General features: G+C 35.7%; 1 long non-coding RNA gene across 15 annotated transcripts in view; it reads right to left on the minus strand.

Annotated features, from left to right (window-relative positions):
- LOC120070875 overlaps nucleotides 1–24,158 on the minus strand; it is a 37,817-nt gene extending 13,659 nt beyond the window's left edge. For 5 of the 15 annotated variants that reach the window (XR_005480050.1, XR_005480051.1, XR_005480047.1 and 2 more), the window contains exons 1-5: nucleotides 23,649–24,158; nucleotides 21,411–21,480; nucleotides 19,158–20,847; nucleotides 16,360–16,450; nucleotides 14,478–14,701 (exon numbers count right to left, since the gene is read on the minus strand). This is a non-coding gene — a long non-coding RNA (uncharacterized LOC120070875). Of the gene's footprint in view, nucleotides 1–13,741; nucleotides 14,702–16,359; nucleotides 16,451–17,726; nucleotides 17,775–18,270; nucleotides 20,848–21,410; nucleotides 21,481–23,648 lie in introns of those variants that run through there. The other 10 variants (XR_005480045.1, XR_005480054.1, XR_005480056.1 and 7 more) reach the window with 9 other exon arrangements.
- Nucleotides 24,159–25,531: the final 1,373 nt, after the last annotated feature.

Consider the following 25,531-nt stretch of genomic DNA (forward strand, 5'->3'; position numbering starts at 1 on the left):
AAACGATCGTTTAGCAAATGCTAAGGGATGGGGTAAATCATTTACTCTATCGCGTAGCGTTGGTTGCCCAATCGCGTAGGCGCTGGAGGTAAACAATCGTAGTGGGAGCATGTGATGCTCATCGTTTAGTTAAAGGCACGCGCTAGACGATCGTGTAGTTAGCAAGCCTCATCGCTAGTTACTACCTACACAATTGCGCGTATATGATACGGAGGCGCTAGCTAAGCGATTGCTTAGGTAATGGTGCTTTGTCACATCGTAGTCATTTAGACGATCGTGGAAGATGGGCATTGTGCGAAGCGCGTGATAACGGACAGAAATGCATGTTATTACAGCCAAAGTCATAAAACAATACAGGATTGCAATGGTAAAAATATATAATATTGCGTCCAAAAGCATTAAGTTTGCAACAATGCGATCGCATGCGTCCATCGCACTAAAACAGCTAACTTATGTATTGTATGCAGGAAAATGCGTTGATGTAAGGCGACAATACGATCAGAAGAAATTAACGTCCGAGCGAATTAAGAGATTTGACCGCAAGGGTATGTGATCATTTGCGCTGGCGAAAATCTGCTCAAGAAGGTGGCCGCATAGAGCCGGTGCATCGAGGTGAAAGCTTAATAAATCACGATGGGACAAAAGGCTAATGACGGTCGACTCCGAATTAAGTTAACAAACCAATAACGACACTATAGCAAGTACACTCAACTTTTTGGTGACAAATATTTGGCGCATCAGACAGAGAATTAATGTCATCCCATCAGTGCAATCATATGAGAGAAAAAGCTTTTCACCCTGAAGCTCTATAAATACCGAAGACCATCTTCATTGAAAGAGTTCGCCCAGATTTAGAGTTCACCATATAGACGATAGTTAGCCTTGTTCTTAGTTTTTCTTATACTTAGAAGGCGGAAGCGAGAGAAGGGAAAAGATGCCAGAAGATCGTCCTGGTCAGCTCAAGAGAGTGCCAGGGAGCGTGGAAAAACAAAGAGAGGGCCGACTCTTGTGAGAGCAAGAATATCTTTTGAGCAGAGTAGAGAAGAACAGTGAAAAAGCCTTGGGAAGTAAGAAATTGTTACTAGGCTCTTTATTCTTATTTCGCATTGTCATTCTGTACTTCGATTATATATATATAGAATGGAACTTGCATTTCTACATCTGTTCACTCTCTTTAAAATAAGCATGAGTAGCTAAAATTGTCGAATAGGTTGAGAAGTACTTAGCTAACATGACCTAGGATCTTCATTGCATACGATCATCTTGTCTTATGTTGCGCCCATCACTCTTTAGAGCTACTCGAGAGAGAGTCTAAAGAAAGAACCTAAGACTTTAGAGAGCTAGGTTAGAATTTAGACTCGAGAGAGCAAGATTAGATCTAAATAAGCAAGAGATAGAGACTTAGAGATAAGCTCTGTTTTCCAACAGGCATCACATGTATCTTAGAGATAGGTTATGGTAGTATGCGGTCGCCTTGTATATGTGTGTGTCATTCATCATCGCATAGACAAGAATAGAGGCTTAAATGTAAGTCCTATAGACATCATCGCATACATCGCATGTGTTCTAAAACTAGAAGTCGTAACATTTGCATTGAGAGATGATTTGCTGTTGTATGTATGTAGCATGATCGCATAACATGAACGCAATCCTAGGAAGTTTTAGCTAAACCCCTTCTCAATCCACTCCCCCGCATACTCATCGCATCTTTCATATTATTAACTCTTTTCTCAACTTCGCCGCATACACTTTATACTGTAAACAATAAACCAACCAACCCCTTGATTTATTTGTTACCACAAAGTGATCTAAAATTACTATCGCATACTGTTTTCCTTAGTCCCTGTGTTCGACCCTAGGCTTACCAGGCAACTCAATAGGATTTATACTTGGATCTTGCTGAGAAAACTTGCATGCACAACACATTTTCCACCATCGAATTGTTTACCATTATTTCACCGCATAACAATACGCATCAGTGTGCTAAGCGATCGCGTACCTCAAGCTTCATCGCTTAGTAAAAGGTACACGATCGTGTAGTATTTGCTAAACGATCTTTTAGCTGCAAGAGCATTGGTAAGCGATAGAACGAAGTGTTTGTTTTACCGTGTAGGCGATCGTAAGGAGTGATAACTAGTAGAAATACAAGTTATTAGAGCTCAAATTATTAAAAAAATGGGAGAAAGCAATGGTAAAATAGGCATTATTACGATTGAATGCGACAAACTAAAAGAAAATTGCGATCGCTGATGCTCATCGCATAAAAACAGTTAAATTACGTTATTCTGTGTAGGTACAATGCGATGGCGGTTTGAGTTTGCGATCTATGGGCACAATGTGATGGCACGTTTGAGTTCGCGATCAGACTTTACATAAAGGCAACAACATAATATGATGGGACATAAAGCTGATGACAATTAATTCGGAAATACAGTTGACGATCATTGAAAGACCATACCATTGCAAATACATTGAACTTTCGGTGATTATCAGATGGCGCAACAGGGTATGGAAATCAATGTTGCCCATCCACGCAATCATTAGTGAGAAGAATTGCTTTGCCTAAGAAGTCTATAAATACCCAATGCTACCAAACCAAAAGAGGAGCGCGCGCGAGGAAGCAAGGCGAAGCCGAGGGATCTTGAGAAGAAATTAATTTTCGGAGAGGTTGAGAGGCTGCCGGAAATAGCACGAAGAAGAGACACCCAACCCTTGCGAGAGAAAGATTCTAAAATTCGGGAAAGAGTTGAAGTGATAAGAGTACTATAAAAAGCCAGAGGAAGCAAGACATTGCTTACCTGGCTTGATACTTCTTGCACCATTTATTGTTTTGTACTCAAAACACCATGCATGAGTAACTAAATTTGTGAATGGGTTTAGAAGTAATTAGCTGGCATGACTTAAGCTATGCACTTTATGCGATCATCTTGTCTTATGTATGCTTCATTCATCATTTGGAGTACTTGAGAGAGTAGTCTGAAGACAGAATCTAGGCTTGAGAGAGTCGGATTAGATCGCATAAGCAAGAGTAGAGACTTAGAAATAAGTTCTATCTGCTACATTCCATACACATTGCATGCATCTTGGAAATTGGAAATGTGGCATTATGCATTGAGAAATATAGTGCTTAATATTTGTGTATAGCATGATCCCATGACTTGTACAAAATCTTAAGAAATGTTAGCTAAATCTCTTCTCAACCCCTTCATCGCATACTTGTTACAACACCACCCTTTCATCACTCCGCATTTAATTCTATCCCATTAAAAAATCAAAGTTAAATCACCATCTACTTCTTTATCACCATCGCAATAGGATCAGAGAGTCCATCACATATCTATTTAGTAATCCCTACGTGCGATCCACCAAGACCCTAAGAAGGCTTATACTTGGGCTTTGTGAGGAAAACTTGCATGATCATCACATCCACACATCCTTACATCGCATGATAAATCAACGCATCAGAGAGTTTAGTACACGATGGTTGAAGGTGCGTTGCTTCGTCCGGAAGGTTCAAAACCTGGTTCGCCTATTTGAACCGGAGACTCCTTGTCTTTATAATAGTTAGTTTTATTTTTGTGATTTTAAGGCAATTTTACGTGGTTCATCAACATTTATTTTTTTATACATGTGATTTATGGTGCTTATATGCCAAAGTATTTGACATATAATTTAAAACCCACCTTAGGTTGTGCAATTATTCATGCATCATGTATTATAAATGTTATAATCGAGCATGAAGAAATTACTTGAAAGCATGCATATGCATCATGAAATATAAAAGTTATATTTTGCATCCAGTAAACATTATTATGCATCATCCTTTTATTATAAGTGTTACAATCTAAGGGTGAATGGAAGCATGTTTTGCTTGTTTCATTGTTGTTTTGTATAAGTGTTATATAAAAGAAGTAGCAATGAATGGACAATGCATTGAGCATGACACTTAGGCTTTTTATAATCGTTATGAATGCCTTGCATGTGTTAGCTTAGCATTGTGGTTATGGTTTCCATTTATAAGTGTTATAAAAGGAAATTAGACCTAAAATCAATAAGAAAGAATTACATACGGACTTAGGGTGAACTCAAGTTTTTTAAAAGAGTTTTAAAATTGGTTTGAGATAGATCTTAGTTCAAAGTGGTTCTAAAGAGTTTAGTAACTTAGATTAATCTTTTAAAATCGGTTTAATAGGATTAAATTAGTTGGCATAAAAGATTAAATTTGTTTTAAATCTATCTATAAAGGACCTTTTGTCCAAGGCGGGTTCTGGCTATGCTGGGGTTCTTAAGTTGACGAAAACGTAACACCTCTACCTAGAAACCTACCTGGAAAGGTGAATTAGATAGATTTTCAACAAGCATGCGATAATTTGGTCAAAGACTCCATTAAAGAGTTTAATGGATGATGATCAAAAGTTGTTTAACTATTCCAGGTAAAAGTTGCTCTTGGGAAAACCTAAAAGTCACTTAGTTAAAATCCTTAGCCGTGTTTTTTCTAAGTAAGCTAAACCCTAGGTTATAAAATACTCAGTGGGAGGAAGAGATGTATCTGATATGTCTATGATTCCACTCACGTTTCTCCCTGAATGTTCACACTGTGAGATTCATGCTTGGTTTTGTGGTGCCCTGGGAGCATCCACTTTCGAATGGTGTTTGCATGAGTCAATATCAAGGTGGACTGAGAGAGTGTTTATAGTAAGTGGGTGAAGGGTGTGTGTCAACACGTCCTCTGGTCTCTGTCATTGGTTCACACCGTGAGATCATTTTAAACTCTCGTGTCACCTTTGAGCGTCCCTCTTCAAATGGGTTTGGTGCAGTTGGTCAAGATCAAAGTGAACTCCAGAAATGGATAGGGTCGCTTTAGGTTTTGCCCCAATCGGATTTTTTCCCTTCAGATTGGCTTTTTGGGCAGATCTCTAGGGCCTAAAATGGCGGGTCACACTTACGGAGATTGTTAGTGATCTCTTGGCCAAATCAATGATGGCTAGTCGTTATAGAAGCAAGAGTTGTTCTAGTATTAATGACTGGTTGAGAACTTCTCAATTCAGAGGAGGAATAACTGACCTCCCTTCGGCGGCTTTTGTCCTAAACCTTTGAAGCGTCATTGCGAAACTAGATGTCACACAAGGTTCATGTTAGTTTTCCTAAAACCTTATTAGATGTTGTTTTGTTTTTACAACGGGTATTTGCTTAAAACCTAATGTAGGTCAATATATTTTTCTTTTTAGCAACTCGTTAGTATTTTCGTTTAGAGCGTTTAATATGATCGACTACATACAGTTGAAAGAATCGTGTGAAACGTATTTCGTGGAAAACGCCCTCGTATTTTTCATGGTTGAAGAATGTCCTCAAGTCCCAACCATTGATGCACCACGAAGTGTTCGCAATGCATATGAGGTGTGGATGAAGGCTAATTCGTTGGCCTGACTTGACATTTTGGCTAACATACCTAATGTTTTGGCCAAAAGGGTTGAGAACATGGTCTTTGCACGGGAGATCATAGACTCACTGCAAGATTTGTTTGAACGTTAGTTCTTACTTTTCGAGCATAAAGGGATGGGTGACAAACCAGTAGTGTCAATTATTTTAACACTGATCCCACTACTCTCCAAAAGAGGAGACAAGACAGTAAATCTGATTTATTGGTCTTGGAGATGTGTCTGGTAGAGAATGATGATTCTGCTCAGATCCTTGGTTCGGGTGCTACCAATCATGTCAGTTCCTCTTACCAAGGATTTAGTTCCTAGAAAACGTTGCCACAAGGAGGGATGACTCTTCGAGTCAACACTGATGAGGTTGTTTCAGCTATTACTATAGGCAGGCTGAAGTTATTTATTGACAAGAAACGTTGCCTGTTACTGGATAATGTTTTTGTAGTTCCTCATAGTAAGAGGAACTTAATCTCGGTTTCTTGTCTCATTGAACAAGGTTATACCGTCTCATTTTCTGAGAATAAAGTGTTTATTTTCAAGAATGGGATAGAAATTGGTTCTGGTTCAATGGAAAGTAACTTATATATACTAAGACCGTTAGTCATAAAAGCCTTGTTTAACACTGAAATGTTCAGTACGGCAACAACAGCTAAAAGACCAAAGGTTTCTCCTAAGGAAAACGCCCATCTTTGGCATCTGAGGTTAGGTCACATCAACCTCAATAGGATTGAGAAGTTAGTAAAAAGTGGACTTCTAAAGAGTTTAGAAGAAAACTCTTTGTCGGTATGTGAATCATGCCTCGAAGGCAAGATGACCAAACGACCTTTTACTGGAAAAGGTTACAGAGCCAAGGAAGCCTTGGAGCTTGTACATTCAAACCTCTGTGGTCCGAGAATGTTAGAGTTTAAGGTGGGTATGAATATTTCATATCTTTCATAGATGATTATTCAAGGTTCGATCTCTACCTAATGCAACGTAAGCCTGAAGCCCTTGACAAGTTCAAGGAGTATAAGGCTGAAGTTGAAAACTTGTTAGGTAAGAAGATAAAAACACTAGATTTGATTGTGGTGGAGAGTATATAGACCTCCAATTCTAGAACTATATGATAGAACATGGGATTGCGTCCCAACTCTCGACCTTTGGTACACCTCAGCAAAATGGTGTATCAGAAAGGAGAAATAGAACCTTGATGAGTTATACTCATCTTCCAGACTCGTTTTGGGGTTTTGTAGTGGAGACTGCATGTTATATCCTGAACAACGTTCCTTTGAAAAGTGTTTCTGAAACACCTTTTGAGTTATGAAGAGGTTGTAAAGGTAGTTTACGCCACTTCAGGATTTGGGGCTGTCCGGCACATGTGCTAGTGACTAACCCAAAGAAGTTAGAACCGCGTTCAAACGTTTGCCTCTTTGTAGGCTACCCCAAGGAAACGAGAGGTAGATACTTCTATGATCCGAGTGAGAACAAAGTGTTTGTTTCTACAAATGCTATTTTCTTGGAAGAAGACCACATGAGGGATCATAAGCCACAAAGTAAGCTCGTTTTGCATGAGATCTCTAGTGAGACTGAGACTGCTGAGGGTTCAACAGAAGTTGTTGAACAAGCCGACAGATCAACAAGAGTTGTTGAGGTCAGAATATCTAGTCAACCAGCTCAAGAGTTGAGACTGCCTCGACGTAGTTGGGGGGGAGAGGGGTTATGAACCCACTAGATCGCTACATGGATTTAACTAAAGCTCAAAACATCATTACAAATGATGGGTTCGATGATCCGTTGTCTTTTAAGAAAGCAATGAAGGATGTTGACAAAGATGAATGGGTTAAAGCTATGAACCAGGAAATGGAGTCTATGTACTTCAATAACGTCTAGGAGCTTGTTGATCCACCTGATGGGGTAAGACCTATTGGGTTTAAATGGATCTATAAGCGAAAGAGAGGTGTAGATGGAAAGGTGCAAATCTTTAAGGCTAGACTCGCTGGCAAAGGGTTATACCCAGGTTGAGGGAGTTGACTATGAGGAAACTTTCTCACCTGTTGTCATGCTCAAGTCTATCTAGATTCTCCTATCCATAACCACATTTTATGATTATGAAATATGGAAAATGGACATCAAGTCTGACTTTCTTAATGGTAATCTTGAGGAGACCATTTATATGACTCAACCATAGGGGTTCATAATTCCAGATCAAGAGCAAAGAGTTTGCAAGCTTAATAGGTCCATTTATGGGCTGAAACAAGCATCTAAATCTTAGAACATCAGATTTGACACTGTTGTCAAGTCATTTGGCTTTGATCAGAATGTTGATGAGCCTTGTGTATACAAGAAAATCATCAACAACTCATTAGCTTTCCTAGTATTGTATGTGGATGATATCCTATTCATTGGGAATGGTGTAGGGTATCTGACTGACATTAAGAAATGGCTAGCTCCCCAATTCCAAATGAAAGATTTGGGTGAGGCACAGTATGTTCTAAGGATCCAGATAATTCGGGATCGCAAGAACAAACGGTTAGCCCTGTCTCAGGATTGAACATTGATCAAATGTTAATCAGGTACAGGATGCAGGATTCTAAGAGGGGTTTCATGGAATCATTTTGTCTAAGGATCAATGTCCTAAGACACCTCAAGAAGTTAAGGAAACGAGACAGATTCCCTATGCTTCAGCGGTAGGAAGCTTAATGTATGCAATGTTGTGTACCAGACCCGACATTTTCTATGTAGTAGGGATTGTCAGTCGGTATCAGTTCAATCCAGGATTTGATTACTTGATGGCGGTCAAGATGATCTTCAAGTATCTTTGAAGAACGAGGGACTACATGCTCGTGTATGGAGATAAGGATATGATCCTTACAGGATACACAGACTATAACTTTCCGGTCAATCGAGATTCTTGAAAATCGACATCGGGGTCAGTGTTCACTCTAAACGGAACACAACGTTGCTGATCCCTTTATAAAAGCCCTCATGGCTAAAGTGTTCGAGGGTCACCTGGAGAGTCTGGGTCTGCGGGACATGCAATATCTTATCTAGGGTAAGTGGGAGATGATACTGGGGTATGCCCTAGTTTATTGTATATTATACATGTTTTTATTGTATTGTACATTCGTCTCTTGAGTCATTAGAATAAGTGGAAGATTGTTGGGATTGGTGTCATAATTCTCCCAGAGTCTCGTTGTTTGTAATGATACACATTGTTTGATGAATAAAAATGTTATTTCATTATTGCATTTACTCATATCCAATAAACAAAGCTCCATGGTTATCTTATGTGAACTTAAGCATGTATATGTGATATACAAGTGAATCATGCCTTAAGTGATAACCTAAATAGGTCTGTAGTATAAAGATTAAGGTTGGATACCTAATCCTGGTGACACTACGGATACGATCCGCTTTGTAGAGGTTTGTAAGTGTTGTAAACTACTATAGATGGTAGATCCTAACCATTCATGTGGAGACGTGCGAGCGGGATACAAAGAGTTTGTATAAGATCGGACCATGAGATGACTAGACTCTATATATAACGTCGTTGATACTAGAGACTTACATCTCACCTAAACGACCATAGGTGACACGAACTCAATCCTGAGTGTTTTGGGAACTCCTGCCCTTAAGGGGGGTCCTTTGCTTAGTATGGGTGAAAGTAGCCAAATTGCCAACTCAACATGCCTACCTTTTTGGGGACTATTCTAATCTGGGAGTTGGGAACTCAATCCACAAAATGGAATTCACTTCTTTCCCGAAGAAGGGATAAGTAAAGAAATTACTCCCTTAAGGGCTGATTCTGGGGCTTGAACATAGTGGTCACAGTTTCTCTTTGGAATAGAGGACTCAGTCATAGTAGGATTATGACTTATGTTTATTAGAGGGATCAGTGGTACTTAAGGAGTTAGATGTAATTACCGGGGCATAACAGTTATTGCTGAGCTGTACTTACGAGCGATCTGTGAAGAGTTAACGCACTGCTGATTGGTTAAGATGAACACATAATATATCTGTGGTAAGGAGAGTTCAGCTATCAGTCTTTAGTGGAGTGTCTGGCAGTTAATGGATGGTAGAACCCGTGACTAAAGAGTTTAGTCAGTTATTCACGTATTGTTGGAGTTTCGAGTTACAGGTTCATAAGGTCCCCTTGGTAGCTCAATGGATTCAGTTGAGCATCAGTTCTTGGTATTGATTTGAAATATTCAAATTGACAAGAGGTAATTCGATAATATATGACCCATATTCCCCAAAAAGTGGATCCCACTATCGGTATGATGTATGAGATACATCTAGTGGAGGATTAATGTAAATGAGATTTACATTAAGTACCATGGAATAGAAAAAGAGCTATGGTTTATATGTTTCATGAGATGAAATATTAAAACTATAAGTTATAAATATAGTATGATAAGTTGGTTATCATTTAGATTTCTAATAATATTAATTATTGGATAATTAAATCTTTTTCTCTAATAACCAATTGAATGGGAGGTTATTGATGGTTTCATGGTAACCGTAAGATAAAAAAAAAATTGTTTTCCTAATTTTAGTAATGTTGAAGTTTGAGATTTTATGAATTCTCTCTCGGAATCTCACAGAAGTTGTCAATAAATAGGATTTATTAAGCGACAACTTGGAGCGAACTAAACGATCGTGTAGTATTTGTAGGCAACAGACACGCTGCTTAGCTTTTGCTAGACGATCGCTTAGCTTTTGCCAACCTTCTCCTATTTGCTCAATCGTTTATACGATTGTTGTTTCCTCCGTTTTCTGCCTCAAACCAAGTCTATACAGAGCCTACCCTCTAGATTCTCACACCGAGAATAACAAGTTAGCCTTCTTGGTGGTGTCAAACTCAAATTGACACCGTCGAGGTTCTGTGGAGGTCGTTCGTGCTGTTGGGGTGTTCGTGACCAAGGCGATCGCTGAGTTCGAATGCGCGGTGTTCGTGCTGTGTAGCGATCGTGTTGGATGAGCGGTCAAGGTTGCTGTGTTCGAGCGTTCGTGATCAAGGAGCTTGGCGATGTGTCTACAAATGTGTGTAGATTTCTACTTGATTTTTGTTATTTTCATGTTGTAATTTCTGTAATGAAAGCATAACCATATGTTTTTGTTTATGACTGTAATTGTAAAGTTCATATATGATTGTAATTTGGAATGATCTTTCCTCTACTCATGAAAATCCTCGTGATTGATTTCTTTCAGTATGAATATGCCTCTGAGATGAAGACAATACCCAAGACGGAACTATAAGACCCTATTAATTTCTGAAGCTTGGATTGTTCCAAATCCTATGTTACAACCCTCCGTGGAGATGTCGTGGTTAACGACTAGCTAGTGCCGCCTAAAAACAAAAACAAGTGCAACATAGGAATCTCACGGTTCAAATTAATGGAGGAGACTGCAAGACAATGTTGACACATTTCCTTCACTTGCTTATTATGAACTACTTCCCCCATTCACCTTGTTATTGACCCATGTAAACACTTTCCGTATGAAGTAATCGCGGTAAAAGTGACACGAAGTCGAGCATGGATCTCACATGTGAACTCTTGGGGACATGAGAGCCATTAACTTTATATCGAATACATTGTTAATCTCTCCACTAAAGTGTTCTAAATGTTTGGGTATTCATTTACTTAGGTTTTATTACGGCTAATTAAGAAGAACCTAAGTCTATGTGATTTTATCCAAGTATAATGTTTATATTTGGATATTAACCTATGATGTATATGTGTTTAAACCAGTTTTAAACCTCAAACCACTCAGCAAGCTCATAAAATCAGTTACCAACGCTCAATTTTTCAGTCATAATCCCCAAATAGGAAGTGTTACGTAAGTCGTCAAATTAGGTACCCCATCCTTAGAAAGGTTTATGAACCAATTTGAGTTTGTAACCAAATTTTATAAGGTAACAATCTATTTTAATAGTTAAAACTAGTTGTTAACCTAAATGAGCATGTGTATCTTTGTTATGGATTTTAAAGTCTAATTTCATTTTATAACAAACTTATAAATAAACATGCTTTAAACCAACCATAACATGCTTCAAAGGTAAACATTAACATAACAATTATATCAGTTTTTAACAAACCCTAAAGCATGCATACTATATATTATAACTAATTTATAACATACAATAATGCATGTAACATGTTTAAGGGATTTTAAATCTAAAATGACATACTTTATGTGTTAGGATTGGTGTCCTAATTCTTCTGTAGTCTTGTTGTTTGTAATATATACACATTGTTATGAATAAAATGACATTTACTCATATCTAATAAACAAAGCTCCATGGTTATTCTATGTAAACTTAAGTATGTATATGAGATATACAAGTGAATCATGCCTTAGGTGATAACCTAAATAGGTCTGTAGTATAAGGATTAAGGTGGGATACCTGATCCTAGTGACACTACGGATACGACCCGCTTTGTAGAGGTTTGCAAGTGTTGTGAACTACTACAGATGGTAGATCCTAACCATTCATGTGGAGACATGCGAGCGAGGGTATCTTATACAAAGAGTTTGTATAAGACCAGACCACGTGATGATTCGTCTTTGTATATAACGTCGTTGATACTGGAGACTTACATCCCACCTAAACGACCATAGGTGATATGACCTCAATCCTGAGTATTTTGGGAACTCCTGCCTTTGAAGGCGGTCCTTTGATTAGTATAGGTGAGAGTGGCCTGATTGCCAATTCAACATGCCTACCTGGGGACTTGTCTGATTTTGGAGCTGGGAACTCAGTTACACAAGATGAAATTCACTTCTTCTCTGAAGTAGAGGTAAGTAGATAGACTCCGTTAAGGGCTGATTCCAGGACTTGAACATAGTGGCCACAACTTCTTTGGAAGAAAGAACTCAGTCATAGTAGGACTATGACTTATGTTCATTAGAGGGATCAGTGGTATTTAAGGAGTTAGATGTAACTACAGGGGCATAACGATTATTGGTCAAGTTGTACTTACGAGCGATTTGTGAAGGGTTATCACACTGTTGATTGGTTAAAATGGACACATAATATATCTGTGATAAGAGAAGTTCAGTTTTCGGTCTTTAGTGGAGTGTCTGGTAGTTAACAGATGGTGGATCCCGTGACTAAAGAGTTTAGTCAATTATTCACATACCGTTGGAGTTTTTAGCTATTGGTCCATAAGGTCCCCTTGGTAGCTCAATGGATTCAAGTTGACGATCAGTTCTTGGTGTTGATTTAAAATGTTCAAATTGAATAAAGATAATTTGATTACATATGATATGATCTGTGTGATGTATGAGATACATCTAGTGGAGGATTAATGTAAATGAGATTTACATTAAGAACCATGGAATAGAAAAAGAGCTATAGTTTATATGTTTCATGAGATGAAATATTAAAACTATAGGTTATAAGTATACTATGGTAAGTTGATTATCATGTATATTTATAACAATATTAATTATTGGATAATTATCTCTTTTTCTCTAATAATCAATTGAATGGGAGGTTATTGGTAGTTTTGTTGTAACCGTGAGATAAAAGGAAAAATATTTTCCTAAAATTTAGTTGTTGTATTGAGATTTCCATTCTCAGAAATTATTCACGGCGGCTATAAAGTAAATACGATTTACTAAACGACAGCTAAAGAGAGACTAGACGATTGTTGAGTGTTTCTATTCGATAGATCACTCAACTGGCCGAGAGCTAAATGAGCGTGCAGCTTTTGCTAAACGATCGCATAGCGTTTGTTAAACGATTGGGCGTCGTCTATACGATAGACTTTAACATCTCCCACTTGCTCAATCGTTTACACAATTGTTCTTCCTCCGGTCTCTTCCTCTAACCAAGTCCACACGGAGCCCACACTTTTGGATTCTCACACCGAGAAGGTAGCCACTGTGGTGGTGTCGTACTCAACTCGACATTGTCAAGGTTTATTGAAGGCCATTAGTTGAGTTCGCGATGTTCGTGTGGGGGTTGTAGTGTTCGTGATCTTGGAGATCGTTGAGTTTGTAGTCGCTGTGATCGTGCAGTGTAGCAGTCGTAGCATTCGAGCATTTGAGTTTGCAGTCTTGCTAATTGTTCAAGCGTTCGTGATCAAGGGTGTTGAAGGTTCAAAGGTATGTTAATTCTATCCCTTGATCTTTAGATGAGCATGCTGTAATTTCGTTTGTGTGTGATCGTATGTTTCCGTTTCTTGATTGTAATTGTTAATGTTCATATACGATTGAAATTTGGAACGATCCTTCTGCTGTCCATGGAAATCCTCATGTCTGATTTCCTTCATTATGCACAAACATGTTTAATTCAAAAATAATACACACCATATGCATAAAATAATTATATAACACTAATATGATTCAACTTTGGCATTCCTAGCAAACAAATAAGCTAAATTATTATAAAAATGGCTCAAGAACAACTTTAATTTGATGAAGAACTGCTCGAACCGACCCGAACCGCATGAACTGGACCACTAAGGTACCAAAGGAAGTTGAATCAGACCGGTTTGACGGAGAGCCGGTCAAACCGATTTCTTCAACCCACGAACCCGCTAGGCAGCACGTGAAGCAAAAACCCTTAGGATGAACAGCGTCGTGACGCCGCATCCCAACGTTACAACGCTACTTTTTAGCGAGCCCGTGGCGTTGCAACGCTCCTGGGCAGAAGGCTCAACTCCAATTTTTTGCTTGAACATGTTTACTTCAATCTTCAAATTACAGCCTAATTCGAACTCTAATTACTCCAAATAAATTACAGACTTAGAGCACACATATAAGCTCATCAAACAAGATCAATTACAAATTTAACTTGGAAATCAAAGAGAATTCTAATACCAAAGTTGAATTTAAACCATATCAGTCACATACTCAAACATGCTTAGAAATTCACCCACCAAACTTAAATCAATGATAATTGAGTGCTTAAATCATGCTCTAATACCAACTGAAAGAGTAATATAACATGTAGCGGAACAAAATCAGAATCAATAAGCACTGTAACTACTCTTAATTTGAGTTTTAAACATGTTATTCAAATGATATTCATAGAGGGTTTGAAGCAAACATTACCTTTAAAGACTTAATCCACGAATTCAGCAACAATACTCCAAGATTGAGCTTGAAACTTCAACAAGACCATCACCCCAAGATCTTCTCTACAAAGCTCAAAAAGAATATGTGGTGGAAACACTCAAATCTAGTTGAATTGGAGATGTATTTTGGTGGGTTTATGAGGTTTTTGTTTCTACAACACTTCAGACAAATTTTCCAAAAACTCTCTCTCATTTCTCTACCTGAAGAATGTATACATACACAGAAATCATGCAGGATAGTAGGACTGCATAAATGACACCACCTACTTGGTGATAATTGCAAAAACAAATGGAATTTGGTGAAATTCCATTATAGTGTGGTTAGTGGATTTTTCCGAAATTGGAAAAATCCACTAATTTAAAACCAATTTTTTAAAAAAATGAAAATTGATTTTAAATAAAACCATTTTATTTTAAATTAGTTTTATAAAATTAATTCAAAATAATTAATTTAAATAAAACTAATTTTGATTTTAATTAAACTTTTTAATTAAAAGAATATTAAATTAATAAAACACCAATTTCACCAATATGATTTAATTTCATATAAATCATAATTTAAATATTAATTGATTCTCCAATTTCATTTAATTTCAACTAAATTAAATGGTTTTAATTGTATCAAATACAATCAATTGAAAACCCTAAAAATTGAATTTGAACATTTCAAATTCATAACCCTAATTCCAAATTCATCTAATTAATATTCAATTTGTTATTCCAATTTATGAGCTAATAGAGGGACATAATGGACCTACAGATTATGAACTCCGACGATTTTTAATTAATAAGTTAAACTATTTAAACCGAATTAATTACTATTTGTCAACTATCAAGGTACACCACTATAACTCGATAGTTGCACTATCCTCACGTAGATATATTTCTGTCCATTTCAACCATAATCAGTAAGTTGATCCTTCACAGGTCGTTCATATTTATACCTAGGTCTAAATTATCGTTTTACCCCTATAAATGTATCTTGCACCTTAAGCTCCCACTAACCCTCTATTGAATAATTGATTTATAATACATTTTATATATCATATCCCTCTCTACCAAGAGAGGGTGGGGCCTGTTGTTCAAGACTAGGCATCAGCACTTAAAAGAACAACCTATCTACTAACCCTAAGTCAGGTAGGAGTGAATTCAATCTTGCATAGCTATGTCCCCAGCTATCTATCCGGTCTTATCCCAAAATGGGAGGCTTATTGAGTAGTATTATTAGACTACTCTGACCTATGCAAATCAAAGGATAATCTCAAAATAAACAGGAATTCATAATTAAGATCGTGTTACCTTAGGTCATTTTAGTTTGAAATAGCTAATTTTAACTGTAAACGGTCATTATAAAGAAAGTGACTATTTCGAGATCCAGTCTTATGCAAACTCATTCCATAGGATGCCCCCACTCACATATCTCTACATGAATGATTTGTGAATCACAGATATCAGTATACAAAATGGGTCGCATCCAATAGTGTTACCAAGATGAAATACCCAACTTCATCCATATACTTAATAGACCATTTAGGCTATATATTATAACTTGATCCAATTTATGTCACCACATAAAGTTAAAGTAATCATACTATAGTCATGGATTTGTTTATTGGATTTTGCTTAACATAAAATTTACAAATTGCGACAGTTCTAAGACATTCCCAACATGGTTTGGGTTAGGTTGAGAGAATTTTTTTGACCAACTTGAAAATTTGGGTTGGTCAGGTTGGCAATCAGAATGATGGAACGAACACATGCACAACGGAAGAAATAACAGATTTAAAGTACTCTAATTAGGTTAATTTAAAAAATAAGCATGCAATTGAAACAAGAATAAAGGGAAAAAAGAATACAACCTTTGTAGACTTTGAATCTTCTCCAAATCAGCTCTAATCTCCTCACGAACGATTCTAGACCACCACGAGAGTCTTCCGATTATTCTCTGGCCTTAGAATGGGATGGTGAGATCCGGTAAGTGACTAATTTGGAGAGAAAAAAACTAAGTATTTGAGAGAAAACATTTATGAGATTATCATATAATCTCATAATTTTCCACTTGGTCAAGAGGTTTAAAATTCAAGAAACTCTTTCTTTTAAAGGTCATTAAATGCAAAACATGCAACTTTGAGTTTGATGAAAATTTGACACTAAAAAATCCACTAACTCAAAGTGAGATTTAATGGGACAAGTGTCTTCAAATGAAGAACATTTAGCCATGCAAAAGTTAACATTTCTCACTCACAAATATTGGATATTTCCAGTAACTTGGTCAAAGTTTGACTCTCAAAGTCAAAAGTCAACAATTTTGACTTTTTGACTTTCAAAGTCAAAAGTCAACAATTTTGACTTTTTGACTTTCAAAGTCAAAAGTCAACATATTGACTTTTATTGCAATTTTGACTTAGTCAACAAATTTGACTTTTAATGCAATTTTGACCAATTCCATTTAATTTAAAAAATAATTCTAATAATCAATTTTAAAATTAAATTAATATTAAATAATTAATTCAACAATTTAATTAATTTAATTTAATATTAAATCCAATAGTAATCCCAATCAATATAAATCACTATTCATAATCTTGATATTTAAATCTTATTTAAATATCTGTTATTTTATCTCTCTTTATGTTTAACTCACAATTAAATGGTTAAATATATCGGATATATTTAACGGTTTGCTCCAAAAACCAAATTTGAACACTTCAAATTCATTCGTTACACTGCTCTAAAGTTTAGTTCGATATGAGCTAGTAAGGGGACCTCATGGACTACAGATCATGGACTCCAACGATCCGTGATTAACTAGTTAAACTCTTTAACCTAATTAACCACCATTTGTTAACTATCGGGTCACTCTACTAAAGACCAGTAGTTGCACTCCCCTCATTGTAGATATATTATGTCCACTCGATATAACCATGATTAGTAAGTTAACCCTTCATAGGTTGTTTGTAATAACAGTTGGGTCAAAAGCTGTTTTACCCATGAGATTACATCTTGCTCTTTAAGTCCCACTAATCCTCTAATGAATAATTGGTTTGTGATCTAATCACTAAGCCGAGACCCTTTCGAGTCAATGAGAGAGCGGGACCCCTTGTTCAAGACCCAAAATCAACATTTAAGGGAACAACCTCTCTACTATCCCTAAAAGCGGGTAAGAGTGAATTCCATCTTGCACCCTATGTCCTCAGCTATCTACTCGGTCTTATCCTTGAAATGGGAGACTTATTGAGCCAGTGCTGTTGAGCCAACCTTCACCCATGCAAATCTAAGGATAATCCCAAATAAACAGGAATTCATAGTTAGCTCAGAATTAAGGTCAATTGACACTACAAGAATTCTGAGCTTTAATATCGATTTTAAACTGACATGAAAGTCTTTTAATGTTAGTATTAAACCGATATTAAAGTCTAGAATCATTGTCCATTTTTTTCAATTATTGTTTGTTTTTTTTAAATGCCATTGTCTAATCTATTTTTAATGTCGATCAAAAAGTTAAAAACGACATTATAATAATTTATCCACAAACAAGAATTATTTTTATGTATTAAGATCTCAACAAACACAAAAATTTAAATCTAAGTCTTGCTCACAGAGTACGAATAATAGTTAGCTCCTAAAGAGAATAACAAAATTTATACTTATAAAGCAGTAGCTGGCTGCTTACGTATCAAAAAAATCCCAAAATAAAATCTTAATTGCTTTTGTACATACAACTTAACTTTCAACAAATACAAAAATTAACTAAAGATTGAGAGAGCTGGTTGTCTACTTTGGAGTGTCATTACTATCCCAAAAAATTTGCAAAGACATGCTTGCTTAAGTATATAAAATCAAGAATAATTTAAAAATAAATGAATCATACTAAAAGAAATTACATTAAGTATGGAAACTATATTTATACAAACTGACCAAAAGGAATGAATGCAAAACTTGCTATTCTTGTAGTGTGGATATTTGATATTTATACAAACTTATCAAAAGGATGAGTTTGTTATGCCCTCTATCCAGAACCTCCATGTACTCGTGCAAGCGATGTCATATGAGAGTGTATAAACAAACAAATATAAGTTGCGCTAATATAAGCAATTTATAGATAACGATAGAAATGAATTCAACCCATAAACAACTACCATAGTTGCACGATAGTCATTGTAGTGATCCCAAATTTCAATGCTAAACTAAAGAACATTACCATATTTTAACCTACAACTAACTTTATAACTCTTATGTTCTAGAAAAATTTCGGCAACATGATAGCACTACCACAACAATACAAAAAAAAATTACTTTAACACCTATTCAAAGAAATGCACTTCCAACAATATTCAAACAACAATTTTCTCAACAGAACAAACAACAAAATTCATAAGACCAACCACACTGCATATGATTCACAGCCAAAATGTTGTATATGAATCCAAAAACAAACTTTAGAAACAATCACATTGTATATGAATCCAAAAACAAAACTTGAGAAACAATCACAGTGCATATGATTCACCAGCCAAAATGCTGAAAAACATTCAAATTTGGATTTAATGGCTAGGCAGGCAAAGGATATTTAATATGAATAATATCATAAGACCAACAAGACAATTAAAGATATTTAGAGTTTATAAACATTGGTACAATAAGCAAAGAAACATACCTCAACCCTTTTTCTGTATCGTCGGACAATTTTTCTAGTTTCGCTTTGTTATCAGTTGTGTTGGATGAGGGAACAGCAGAGCCAAGACATACCACAATCAAAAAGCAAGCAACACTAGGGAAAAGTACCTCAACTTTATTAATTTTATCATCAAGAAAGTAGTTCACGGTTGTACCTTATATATAAAAATAGTAGATGAATGAGCAAACTTATTTTTCCATCAGAGGTAATCATTGTAAGAGATAAAAGGACAAGAGATATAACTATCTTAGAGAGGGAGCAAAGATCAGAAAGCCAAAAGTGTGCCAAGACTTGATGAACAGAGGGGAAAACTCCCCAAACTAGAACAACCTTCCATCTTAAGACTCTTAAGACAACGTTTATCGACAACACATCGACGAAGTTCACCATTGCATATTATAAATAAAAAGAAATGGCCAAACATCAGTCATTGGAACACATTTTCTGTTATGAACTTCAGTTGTCAGTATTCTTCTGATCATACCACTTTTACACAGTCAATTATATTCACAAATCAACAAAAAGAACAAATAAAAATCAATTAGTACAAAACAAGGTAAGACATATGTATACAAAATTACCCTGTGATGCGATTTATTGATGATTAAGATTCAGTGATCTCCCGAACTTCAAGATTAGATCACAAGAACGCAATGCAAGCCTGATAAATTTAGAGGGAAATTGTTGAACAAGAACAACAAAGATAACTCCATTGTATGACAGTGGACAAATTTGATCAGAACTTAAAGTCATCAACTACAAGTGCTACAATAAATGGTTAAACAAGAGATAACAAAAGATTCGATGATGATAATGAAGAATTAACCTAACCCACAATGCATGAATAGCCCACAAACTACCATAGTGCAACTGGATTCGTTTAGACAAATAATGCATAAATATAAACTACTAAAGAATGCCTAAGAAGTTCCACTACCATAAACCACTCAATAGAAGTCATAAACAACTAAGTTATGACTACCATAACTGCAAGATAGTCATAGCATTCCAACATTGAATCTAATTCAGAACTTTAGAACAAATAGACTTTTAAGCATCTTATAAATATTACCTTGTACTTGTTATTAATATTGTTATGAAGTCATTTTTGTGTTGTGTGCACCTTCTTTACTTGTCAACCTTCTTAAAACATGTCCAATGCAATCTTCCTATCTAGCCTGGAAAAACTTCTCAACCTTCTTAATGTTGTTATGAAGTATGGTGAGTATTGACTCTTTGTTTCTTTGTTTCTTCTCATGATGAGTTGTGAGAATTATGGAACTATTTTTAGTATACTGAAAAAATTAACTCTTTTCACTAAGAATAGTGCATACTGAGCAAGTCTATCTTGGATGTTACCTAGAAGGCTTGTGAGTTGTCAATTTTATAGTCCAAAAGCATATTCAACTCCATGAACTACAATCTACCAAACTCTCTCTCTTTCCTTCAAGTAACTCTTGTAAATTACCTCCAACTATAGTGCATACATTTATTAAGAAGTGAAAGAATGAGATATGCTCCTCTGTGAATGTCACCTGAAAAATGCAATATAATTGGGTAGTTAAAACACCTTACAAATTCTGCTAGAAGCCACAATACCTATGCCTTGCCAAGTCTTGTAATCTCCCTAGCTTTCCTGAACGAGAATTCCCTTTGACATAGTTGCAATCTAAAAGGAGAAGAAAAGAGAAACAAGAAGCAAAAGCCATGATAACACCTAAGGAGTCTAATTCCATATCGATATAAAAGTAAAAGAGCAAATGAATAAACTAGCAATGGCAATGAAGATTGAAGTGTTTATGTATGAGTCCAATTAAGAGCTCGGTCATTATTACATCAATCATATCCCACCCAATAGCCAAAAACATATATTTTTAGAAACGTGAAGCTCCATGGAAGGTTTTATATCCTAAACAACACCCTACATATTTTACACCTAAATTTCAAACATGTCACTCAAAAATCAAAAGCATGTACCTAAATAGTACCTAAACAATTGGTATATTCTACAGCAAGTAATACCCTAAAAGCATGTATGAATAACTTATCAATTCGAGCAACTAAATGTTATCGATATGAAGAAAAAAAAAACTAATTAGAAACATAATAAATTATGCAAAAGGCATAACCATAAATAACAAAACTTACAAACTTACAAACACAAGAAACTAAACAAATTTATCTCCTCAAACAACAAAATTGCATTTTGGAATAGAAGGGAAAGCTACTCACCTCGATAAGCAACACTACAATTCTCAATCCAAATTTCATTTCCGCGAACAAGAGTCAAATTTCTTGAAATCTATACAATTGAAACAAAGTTTAGATATTAGAACTAATATGAGCTCAATAGAAATCGCAAACAACTTTTCAATCCAAGCAAGAAAATGTTATCACAAAGACAATATTAGTTTTAATCATTATGAGCTTTGGTAACGTTGTTTTGATTGTATAGATTTCAAGAAAGTTTATTGCATTGAAATCACAAAGACAATCCAAGAAATGTCAAAGTTGAAGACAATCCAAGAACAAAACAATATTGTTGAATCATATAATAAAATTGAATCACCAACTCAATTTCTAGAGTTCCTCAATTATCTCTCCCACTTCTGACCAAAGAACAAGTCCATTTTGTCAACCAAATATGACCAGTCATCAACTACAAAGACCAAAACATTACAAGTATCTAATCAAAACAACAATCAAAAGAAATTCAAAACCTTGTTTCCATCAATATAGCAATATAAAAAGAAATTCAAAACTATGTTTCCATCAATCTAAACAACAACAATATTTTTCTAATAGATATAGAGATAGAAATCATAAAGTAGATAGATATGCGAAGATATGTGACAGATAGATAGATAGATACGAGGTTAAGTCTCAATGGAGCAATAACAAGATCTAAACATCTAACAATAAATACAAAGTGTCCACTATAGTATTTGGAAAAAGAGATTTTCTCTGATACAAAGTGTCCACATAGAAACATACCCATTTTGCCTCTTTCTTGATGTCTTTTCTCTACAATCAAACAATATAAAAACTAAAAAAAAAAAAAAAAAAAAAAAAAAAAATCCATAGGCAAGTTTTAGGGATAGAAAACAAGAACAAAAAACATTCAAGCAGAAAAGCACCTTTGAATTGTTCTCTAGCCAACTATGCTAGTCCAACGCCATTGATGTTGTGTTAAAAAACGACATTGATTCAATCCTAAGGTAAAACTCAACAACATTCAAACAAATACTAAGATAAAACCCCATTTTCATGGTCAAGCCATTGAATAGCACTTTTCATGCTAAAATAAATAAAGTAAAAAGTTAAAAAATGAGCACAAACACTACTTTTCTAATCTAGTTTCAGACTTCTACATTACAGCAAACAGTAATGCTAACAAGATTGACAATCCCTACTGTTCTGTCCCCATTGCAACATTAGTATGAACTTACAGAACTTAGAAGCAAAATAAGACATAGCTATAAAACAAAGAGAACACTATTCTCGACATGTTTATTGTAGAGAATTTGCGTTCAAGACAAAAAAGAACAAAATAATTATAGCCACTATAATAATAATAACAACAACAATAATTATTATAGTAATAATGATAATGATGATAATATTCACAATACACCAAAATTTCTAAAGATTATTGAATAGAAATGTGTAGATTTTCACCTGAAACTCCACCTACCTTTTTGCAATCTCCTTCCCCTCTAACAAAATAAAAAAAATAAAAAAAAATCTTTGAATGAACCAAATGTTCTTCTTTTTCCCATTCATACTTATTTCCATCACACAAACCAAAAGTTGCTCAACAAATTCCCAGACTCTTACTCTCTCTGCTCTCAATGATGATGATGAGATAGTTCACGCACACACTGTGTAAGGAACCATATAGCAGATGCATGCTAATAATATATGCTTTGATGACATATACAATGAATATTCATTACCACCCAATAGAGATTCCTCCTTTGAGCCTTTTCTCTTTCCCCCCATTGTTTCAATGGCTATTTCAAGCCATTTTCACTGAATCTAACTCAACAAATTGATTCCCATTCCCAATCCTCCTATGTTGACTCTACATGTAGAAAACAAAAACAATCAAATATTTTTATTCAGACATTTCTCCCAATCAAATTGAAAAAAAAAAAAAAAAAAAAAAAAAAAAAACACCCAAAAATTAGATCAAGACCTTGGAATTAGGGACACAAACGAGTGGGGTTTCGAAGAGGGATTGAAAGAATTACTTGTAAACAGCACAAACATCGAAATAAATAACGTCAAAGCTAGGAACATCAACGCGAATTCCCTTAACAGGACACCATAAGAGAAACAAAATACCGACATCAAAATAAAAGTTTTCAATAGGCAATGGTGTGGTGGTAGTGTTCAAGCATCACTGCCATCATCACCACCACGAGCGACGACGCGAAAGGAGAAAGGGAAAATGTCCCAGAAGTTTACCTGTAAGGTGGTCAGTGGAACTGAAAAAGGGAAAATGTTCGACGGAGAAGTGGATTTGGTCGGCGAGCGATGACATGGAGGTCGAATCGACGACGAACGAAGGCTGAAACCACATCATACCTGCATGATCGACGACAAACAGAGGCAGATCGACGAATAGAGGCCAAATCTGCACGACGAACAAACCTGCACGGCGAACGAACCTGTACCCACAATCCACGGACTACGACAGACTCTTCACCCACGATCAACGGACGAATGGCAAGGTTTTGGAAGAGAGAAGTGAGAAAGAAGAGGGTCTGAATCTGAGCCCACCTCCATAGCAAGGTTTGAAGGTTCAAGAACACGATTAGCTTTCAGACTCGTAGTCATCTTCAACCTTGGCTTCTCTCCAAAATTTTCCACTAAGAAGCTTTGTATTCGTAAGCTATAAGCCTGCATTCGTGGGTTTCATGTGGGTTGTGGGTGAGTGAAAATGTGAGAATGAAAGGAAAAAGAAAATAAGGGGACAGTGAAGTGGGAAATTTGGGGGAAAAATAGAAAGTTAGAGGATAAATTAAGTGGATCTTTAATGTCGGTTTAAAATTGATATTAAAAGTACACCTACAATGTTGGTTTAAAACCGACATTAAAGATCCACTTTTTTAAAAAAAAACAAAACCGACATTATACATCTGAATTCACTTTTTCCAGCCAACATTAAAGCCTAAAATTCTTGTAGTGTATCTAGGTCATCGCTTTGAAATAGTCAGTCTTAAACAGTAAACAACATTATAAAGTAAGAGTGACTTAATTCTTGGTCTGATCTTATGCAAACTCATTGCATAAGATGCCCCCACTCCTCATGTCAATACATGATCGAATCATAATCACTTTATTTGTAGCACTTACAACAAATTGTAACAACTACAGAGTGGGTCGGATCCGATAATGTTACCAGAATAAGGTATCCAACCTTATTCGTATACTATAAACCATTTTGGCTATCTACTAAACTTGCTCCACTCTTATGTCTCCACATAAAGTTCATGTATTCATATAATAGCCATGGATCTTTAGTTTATTGAATTTAGACTTTACATGTGCAATTCACATATTCAATAACAGTTTTTTTGAATAAACATCAATAACATCTTTATTGATAATAGGATATGTTTAACATTACAAACTGCGAGTTTTAGGACATACAACTCAATACCGAATAGGGTCACCAACCCAACCCAACCCAACCCTTAAATTTTGGTTTGGGTCGGTTATTGGGTTGAAGATAAACAATGAATGATAGCGATTGGAGTTGACGAAGATGAACTGGAGCTGATGAAAATGAAAGACAACATATTGAAGCCTATAACAATGTATCAGGGAAAACATTAATAATATTAGAAAGTAAAAAAAAAAAAATTACAGTAAACACTAGTAAGGACATGTGGTAAAAAAATAATGGAGGAAGAGGGAAAGGATTTACCAATTGCATTTAGGAAGCAGAACCAAACAACTTCTATGAATAAATATAAAATAAACCCAAACAAGCCGAACAACAGGGGATATAACCAACCATTACCAATCAAGGTAATGTGAGATGAAGCATAAATTTGGAGTCCCAAATAAAATCAAGTTAGGGTTTCAGGAAACCAACCCCAAAGCTAATGATGGAAGAGAAATAAAGAAGATGAAATCCCCCAGAAGATGAAAATCGCGAGATCAAAATCCTTTGAGAAACCCTACGAGAGAGAAAAATGAAAGAAAGAGATGAAGTGGAATCGAGATAAATGAAAGAGATGAAGTGGAGAGGTAAAGTCGTAATGGGTAGGCTTAAAATCGCTGAGATAGTGGGGGAGGAATCACAAGTGGCAGAAAAAGAAAGAAACCCTAAAAGTTAATAT

Source organism: Benincasa hispida, chromosome 2 (assembly GCF_009727055.1).
Source record: "Benincasa hispida cultivar B227 chromosome 2, ASM972705v1, whole genome shotgun sequence".
Lineage (NCBI taxonomy): Eukaryota > Viridiplantae > Streptophyta > Magnoliopsida > Cucurbitales > Cucurbitaceae > Benincasa > Benincasa hispida.